The following is an 8,245-nucleotide window of genomic DNA, read 5'->3' as shown; positions in this document are numbered from 1 at the left end:
CTCAAAGGGGATATAGACACATCCTGCCACTGCCCGTCCTTTTATAGTGTGTATAAGCCACTGATTAAGAGGCGGCGCATGCGCCCGCGCTCCCCCGCACTCACAAGGAGCCGCCTCCTGTCGGCGTCAGTGCACAGTGCGCCTGCGGGCGAAAATACACCCAGTGACGTCAGACGCATGCGCACTGTGCATCCCAGTCGCCGCATAGAGGCGCGCTGTGCGGACAGATCGCGGTGCGCACGCGCACAATCAGCGGCCAATATGCTAGGAAACCGAGTCCAAAAGGGCATTTTAAAAGAAAGTAACGAGTAGACGCCTGATGTCTACATCTGATATAGATAAAAAAGCCGTCACTCTATTACTTATTTAATTAGAAAACCTAATTCCCATATAAACAGTGCACTAATAATTTGTAATGCGCTTGCGCACTTACAGCCGACCATTACATAAATATGGATGTGAATAAAAAGATCACAAGTGATGTTTATGTGGACAGTACAAATAGGCACCTCGTGTCACAAGACCCTCATCAACACATATGGGAAAGGGCAGTTGTCACTCAAATATACATTGATGAACAATAAGAGCAGACACCTAAAAGAACATCTAAACACCATATGCATAGCATAGATTAAATTGAGAGGGTCAACATGGACCATTTAGGGGGTCAAGGACACTAACGTACCATATTTGTATACTGTCATATTATATATGATGTGTAATATATATCAAAAATGCAAGATCCTAAAAAAGGAACATGTAATAATGAATGTCTATAAAAGACATTAAAAATACCACCAAGTGAATACCTAAAAAATGGTGGTTTTAATAAAGTGAATAGTGCTATAATAAACTATGCCACAGGAAAAGACTCACAAATAGTAATAACAATAATTGTTATAGAAAAATCTAGAACAATAATGGTTTCTTTCAAAGCAGCCGCCGATGATTTCTCCTCCAATCAGAATTCCCCAAAGAACGAAGGCAGTCTTCCATGTCTCGTAAATGCTCAGTACAAAAAATGACAATACTCTAAAAAACAAAGACAAACAGGATAGGAAATTAAAATCAAGCAACAGTAGGAATAGTAAACGAAAAAATTCCACATATATATAATAAATCCCTCCAGGCTGTGGAAGGAACAGGGACAGACGAGAATCCTAGTATATTCACATCAGAAGTGTGTCACAAAAAAGGTGCAAACGTCACTGTCTCATTTAACCCTTTTGGGGATAGGGTATCCAGGATCGTAATCCACCTGCATTCACGTTGGGCGAGAATCTGTTTGAGGTTCCCACCTCTCACTCCACCGTGCACGCAGTCAATACCTCTGATCTTCAAACCACGGGGATCGGATCCATGGAACTCCCTAAAATGTTTAGGTAGGGTCTTCAAGGCGGAAATATCCACCTTGTCCTTAGCCACCCTAATATCACGCACATGCTCACGGACCCTAATCTTAAGCTCCCTAGAGGTCAATCCCACATATATGAGGGAGCAGGGACATGTGGCATAATAAATTACATATGATGACCCACAATAAATATGTTCTTGGATCTTAAATTCCCTGCTCCCATCAGATGTCACAAATGTATCACACCTCAAGATATTTGGGCATGCCACACATGACCCACAGGGGAAGCAACCATTTCTTGGGCCGCCAGAATTAAACAATCTTTTTTCTTTCACTACATAATGGCTTCTTACCAGATGATCACGTAAATTTTTGCTCCTCCTCTGTGTCATGTGCGGCACCTTTGGTATGTGGGCTGCCAAGACTGGGTCCGTGAGCAGTACAGGCCAATGTTTTTTTAGAATTCCATGGATCCGATCCCACTGGCAATTGGACGTGGAGATATAACTCATCCTATATTCACCCACTTCATCCTTCTTCCTAGATGGTTTCAATAACTCACTTCTGTCTATATGTTGAGCACGTCTGTATCCAGCTTTAATACTACGGTTACTATAGCCCCTGGACTTAAATCTCTCAGCCAAGATAGTGGATTGTCTCTCAAACCGGGTCACTGTAGAGCAGATCCGCCTGTTTCTGAGATACTGGCCAACCGGGATGGCTTTAATTGTAGAGTGGCTGTGTGCCGAGGAGGCATGTAGGAGTGCATTTACAGAAGTTTCCTTTCTGTATAGATCTGTCTCTATCCTTCCATCCTCCCCGACAAACAAATTAATATCCAAAAAATCAATATGTTTTCTGTGAAAATTATAAGTGAATTTTAAATTAAATGGATTATCATTGAGGTACCGCATAAAATTAGATAGGCTGGCTTCGTCACCCTCCCAAATCATCAATACATCATCGATGTAACGAAGCCAGCCCATCACAGGGTCCGCGGCCTGCGCCCCGTCACCCTGAAAAACCTGCCTCTCCCAAAAACCAAGAAACAGGTTTGCATATGCCGGGGCACAGGCCGCGCCCATTGCGGTACCCTATACCTGCAAAAAAAACCGGTCTTTAAAAACAAAAAAATTGTGTGTTAAAATAAATTCCAACAGATCCAAAATAAAGTCAGATAGATGGCCATCCCGGTTGGCCGTCTCGAGAAAAAAGCGGGCCGCCCTCAGCCCGTCAGAATGTCTTATTGAAGTGTATAGTGACTCGATGTCAATAGTCACCAACATCATGTTTTCATCAATTGAGACACCATCGACCTTGGTGAGAACGTCTGTTGTGTCTCTGACATAGGAGGGGAGCGTCTCAACAAGAGGTTTTAAATAAAAATCAATAAATTTACATATGTTGTCGCTCAACCCTCCTATGCCAGAGACTATTGGACGTCCAGGGGGATTTACCCTATCTTTGTGTATTTTTGGCAAAAAATACAATGTCGCCACTTTTGGAAATTTTGGCAACATACCCTCCAAGACCTTCTTGGGGACAATACCCGACTCATGGGCACAGTTTATAATCAATTCCAATTCCATTTGGAATTTTGACATGGGATTTTGTGGAAGTATGCGATAAATGTCCTTGTTTTTCAATTGGCAAAACGCCTCTTTCTCGTATTTTTCGATCGGCCAGATCACAACGTTCCCTCCCTTGTCTGCCGGTTTTATTACTACCGTATCTAAAGACTGCAGTTCTCTCAGGGCCTGTCTCTGTCTTTTAGTGAGGTTGTCATTACATATCATGTGTGACAATCCTTTCAAATCCTTTGCAACCAATCTACAGAAGATTTCGACCTGAGGACAGACAGACAAAGGAGGGAACGTACGTGATCTGGACACAATCGAGGAGGGGAAAGAAATACCTTGACTCTCCGCATGTTGTTCATTCAATAGATCTTCCAACGCCGCCAATGCCTGTTGTTCAATAGCACTTGTAAAGCCCAATTGTGTATTGGTTTGGTTATGAAGTTTCTTTAATACCAATTTACGGCATAGAAGATGCACATCTTTCAAGGCTGTAAAGAAATCAAAGCCATTACGTGGTACAAAATTTAGTCCCAATTTTAACAATTCACATTGTGTCTCAGATAGAGGGTATGATGACAAATTGATTACCTCTAGATTTGTATTTTTTGCCTTTCGCTCATATGTTGAGGGAAAGGTTTGTTTCCTTTTATTGCTTGTAGGATTTCTTTTAGGATATCTAGGGTTACCATAATCTTCTCTATCTGAAACTTTGGTATTTTCTGAGGCAATGCTGGATTCATCGGCTGATGTTAGAGAAGAGATTGATCCAGATCTCATTTGAAACTTGGGGCGATGACTGCTGCAGTTCCTTTTCCATCTATATACCTTACTTTCTTGTAGATCAAGGTTATCCCTATGTAGCTTCTTCGCTTTGAGTTCCCCAATTTCTTTTTCCCATATTGAAAAATCTCTTTCTAAGTCAGCATTAAGTTTATCTAGAGCATCAGGGGTTAAATCCCCTTTGATGGAGGATTGTAATCCGTCAATTTCTTTCTCTAACTCCCCCGTTATAGAGAATGGAGGTAAAATAGAGCTGTGAGGCAGAAAATAAAGGGTATAGATCAGAACCTGCAAAGGGTATCTGAAAGCTAGAGGCCATATATATGTGTGACATAAATAAGGGAAAAAGTAGGTACCTTAGTTAGAGTGCTGTAATGGTGGGGCAATGGCCGCACATTTACCTCCATTCTCTATAACGCAAGCTGTGGCGGCGCTTTTTGTAAGTACCTTTTTTACATATGCCCTCTTTCTCCTCTTTCCCCCCTGCTCCATTTACCGATTGTCTTCTTTCTGCATTTTATTAGGCACATTCTGTGCATCCCTGCTCTTTCTGAACCCAGCCCTACGGGCTTCTAACGGCACGGTACGTTTTTTGTTCCCTTTTTGCTTTCTTCTTGCTATATCGGTCCTCACAACAACTCACTATCACCTCATTTGGCACTGAACGGAGCTATTTGCTATATATCCACTGCCTTCATATATTTACTCAGATATGATCGTTTATGATGTCCTCATTGTTATCGGCTTTATATGTTTATATGATATTTTGTTTTTTTGTCATTTGTATATACTTTCGTTGTTTTGTACTGGTTGTACTCTTTATTTTGTTTATTTTGTTATGACTTTGTAGTGACTGATGAAAGTCCTTATGGACTGAAACGTTTCGAGTGCTACAAATAAATCAAATCTTTTGCCGCTTAAGTTGAGTGCTAGACTTCTTTCTATTTGTATTGAAGGTCTGGGAACCTAGTCTAAGCACCACAGTATAGCTGTGCACACGGTGTTTTCTCTCACGTGTATCTCTCAATAAGGTGGCCGGGCAGCATTGTATTTACCTGCAGATGGAGTTTGTAAGGGCATCAGTTAGTAGGATCAACCATCCTATGGCTACTTTCACACATCCGCCTTTCGCCGTCAGGCTCAATCCGGCAAATTTTAAAAAACTGGATCCAGCAAAAGATGCCACCGAATCCGTTTTTTTCCCATAGACTTGTATTAACGCTGGATGGCCTTACGTTTTATCCAGTTTTCGCCTGATCTGGTCAAATATGTAATTTCTGGAAAAAACGTACACAGTAACGTTTTTTGTCTCCGGCGAAAAAGCCCGAAGCGCCGCATCCGGCGCTTCCGGCTTTTTGCTAGAATGGAAGCCTATGGGAGCCGAAAAGTGCCGGATTCCGGCACCGGATTCTGTTTTTTTTAAACTGAGCGTGCTCCAATATGGGCATGCAGGTCATAGGAAGTGAGGAAATGGTGAAAAAAATAATAAAACGATGTACACCCAGGTACTCGACCTCTCCGTGGTTCCAACAAAGGCTGTTCCAGGGGTCTCCAGAAATGACATCCCGATCTTTGCCCACCTGACCTTTAAGGTTCAAAATTTGCTGCAATAGTCAAATGATAGGAATCCTACCCTCTCTAGTGTCAGGTGACCGAGGAACAGGACATTCCACCATGCTGGAACAGTATACTTCATTTGTATTATTTTTTTTTACCATTTCTTTGCTCCGGTAATTTTTTTTCTTAAAGGGGGTTGTCTGCTTGCTTGGCATTGATGACCTATCCATGGGACGTTAATAATAAAGGGGTTGTCCAGTCGAAACAAGTTATATCTTAGCTACAGGATAAGTGGTAACTTGCTGATTGTTGGAGGTCTGACAGCCGGAATCTGCACCCATCAGAACAACAAGGAATTATTATTCCCAACCGGGAACTTTTATCCCTGTTAGAAAACAGAACAGCAGGTCAGGTGCCTAATAACCACTCCAGTCATTTTACATGGGGCTGCCGGAAAAAGTTGAGTGTAATGATGGCGTTTGTGCATTTGCCATTCAATGTATAGCACACGCTGCGGAGTGCTGCAGAACAGCTGCTATTCAAGAGAGCCCATAGGATAGGTTAATGATATCGTGTGCCTTTAAGTTGTACAACAACCCCTTTAAGGCAGATTAATACTCGAGAGTAGCCCTTCTCATAGACCTGCACAATATCGGAGTTGCATATTCGTTGTGCTCTTACTTCTAGTAGTTAAGAAGTCGGGAAGGTTCTTGGAGAACAGTAGATGAAAAATAACTATAATAATGTGTCAAAACCCTAACAAAAACCATCTGAGAAAGGATAAATCACATTATATATATAAAAAAATGTTCTGAAGAAAAGACTAACATATTAAATGTTTCCATACATCGTATTAGGGTTGGACTGTTACTGACAAGATCCATTGAAACGCTCCTAAATGTCCTTGGAAAGTGATTAAAGCAGTCAAGTGCTTTGTAATAATACAATAGAGCAAACCTCAAGTATGAGCTTCCTTGTGTCTTCTGGATAATTCGACTAATGTCGGTGTCTGGATGTCATCATCACCCGGCTCACATCTATACGTACAGGATGTCCATACGCTAATTAATTTTCCATTTCTGAAAAGAAATATTTTTTTGCTTTATGGTTTTGGTATGCTGAGCGCTGAATGCATTCAATGTACGCATTTTTTCTGTAATTTGTTAATAAAACACACATGCTGCGGCCGTCTGTAAAATAATTAATAACATGGTTTGTCATTGATTCACTGTGTTCTTACGCAAGTAAGTTGAAAAGATGGGAAAATATTGACATTTAGGATAACTAAGTGCAATTTGACTTATTTTTCCATTTAACAGTTCATTAAACTAAACTTACTAGAAAGATAATGAGTTAGTGACAACTGTGTCACTTGCTAATTATCATAGTGCCAATTAAGTGCAACACCTGCTGGTAACATAACTCATTATTTACCATTTCTATGCAATGTGTTTTAAAGGTAAAGTTTAGGAAAAATTTGACTTTTTTTCTTCTAGAAACAGCGTCTCAACTGTCTGTGAAGAGTGGCTATTAACCCTTTCGCGACATCTGCTGGACAAGTGCTGTGAGTGTCAGGTGTAACAGCAAACAGAGCTAGCTTAAGTGACACTGTCAGTCTTTGAGAACAGTTTTTATGCGTTTCGAACTGGGGTGGGCATCCATTATGATCACTATTGACCCCCACCCAACGTAATCATGGGTTGCCTACAGGTTTCCATTAGGCAAACAGGTGTCTACTAAAGGTGCCTGCTGTCTTCTGTGGCTCGGCATTCGAATCTTTCGAAGACATTGTTAAAGGGGTTGTCCGACTTTAAGCTATAAGTCTCCAGGGAGGGGGCTAATGCTAGTAAGAAGCGGGTACTTCCAGGTAGTGATTCAGATAGAGAGGTATAGTAACATGGTCAAGTTCACGTGCAGTAGGGCTGCTAGGGCCAGCATGTACCTATTGATCAAACCAGTGGAAGGCCGTACCAGAATCCAAGGTGGACATATCAGTAACATCAGGAGCTCAAAGCCCGGCAAAGGAGCTAAAGGGTGCATCATGTCCTCTGGCGCACAGGGGAAGACAAACGTGGAACCATGTGAAGGAAAGTTAGTAGATCCCAGGTACAGTGCGGAACTGGACAGAAAATCCCTATGGCTGATGGAGCCAGTGGGCATAGGAATAGTCCAGGAGGAACAGATGGTAGGGCTGAAGATCTGAAGATGTGTTGTGCTAAGGAAGCAAGGTATAACAATTGTGTCCTATCCCACATATTATAATCTGATGAACTTGAACTGTCCAATAAACTTCTGTTGGTTGAAATGAACTTGGTGTCCTCTAAGTTCTGTGCGGCGTCTCCCGACGATGGAGGCCTGGAGACAGCGGAGGCCTGCGACCTACAAGTGAGTGTGATGCATCGCACACCTGACAGCGCACTGGGACTGGAACACGGTTTTCCTGTAAAATGTCAGAGCGAAACCGGACGGCAGCTCAGTCACGGCTACCACTCTTGGCCACTTTACATGCAAACCACACATTTGCGGTCACAAGCTCACCACTTGTGGCACCGGAGAATCCTTCCATTGCACATAGATTGACTGCAGACTTGTAATCTAAGGAACAAGTTATTCCCCTATCATCACAGGATAGGGGATAACTTGTTGATTGCTGGGGGTCCGACCACTGAGACCCCCAGAGATCCCAGGACTGGTGCTCTGAAGCCCTATCTTAAATGGAGTTGAGGTGAGCACAATATCCTTCGGATAGAGGATAACTTTTTTTTTTTTATTAAACATTTAACATTTTGGACAGATGTGTAGGACAAAAAATCCTGTTATTCAGTACCAAGGTTTCTTAGCCATCGTTTTTGCGGCATTTTTAAAAAAAATTTTTCTTTGTAGCTAGATCTAAGTTGTGAGTCAGTAGGAAAATATGAGCTTCATTCCAAATAGTAGGACTTTTCTCATACTTTTCATGGGATTTTTGAATGTT

At 41.9% G+C, this 8,245-nt stretch overlaps 1 long non-coding RNA gene across 1 annotated transcript; it reads right to left on the bottom strand.

Annotated features, from left to right (window-relative positions):
* Positions 1-860: 860 nt before the first annotated feature.
* LOC138647512 (uncharacterized) lies at positions 861-6,327 on the bottom strand. Its single transcript, XR_011314988.1, has 3 exons — positions 6,229-6,327; positions 3,270-3,422; positions 861-1,032 (listed from the first exon to the last, which is right to left on the bottom strand). It is a non-coding gene; the product is annotated as an uncharacterized lncRNA (long non-coding RNA).
* Between the last annotated feature and the right edge of the window lie 1,918 nt (positions 6,328-8,245).

This window comes from Ranitomeya imitator, chromosome 8 (assembly GCF_032444005.1).
Source record: "Ranitomeya imitator isolate aRanImi1 chromosome 8, aRanImi1.pri, whole genome shotgun sequence".
Lineage (NCBI taxonomy): Eukaryota > Metazoa > Chordata > Amphibia > Anura > Dendrobatidae > Ranitomeya > Ranitomeya imitator.
This window is presented reverse-complemented; position numbering and strand designations above follow the sequence as displayed.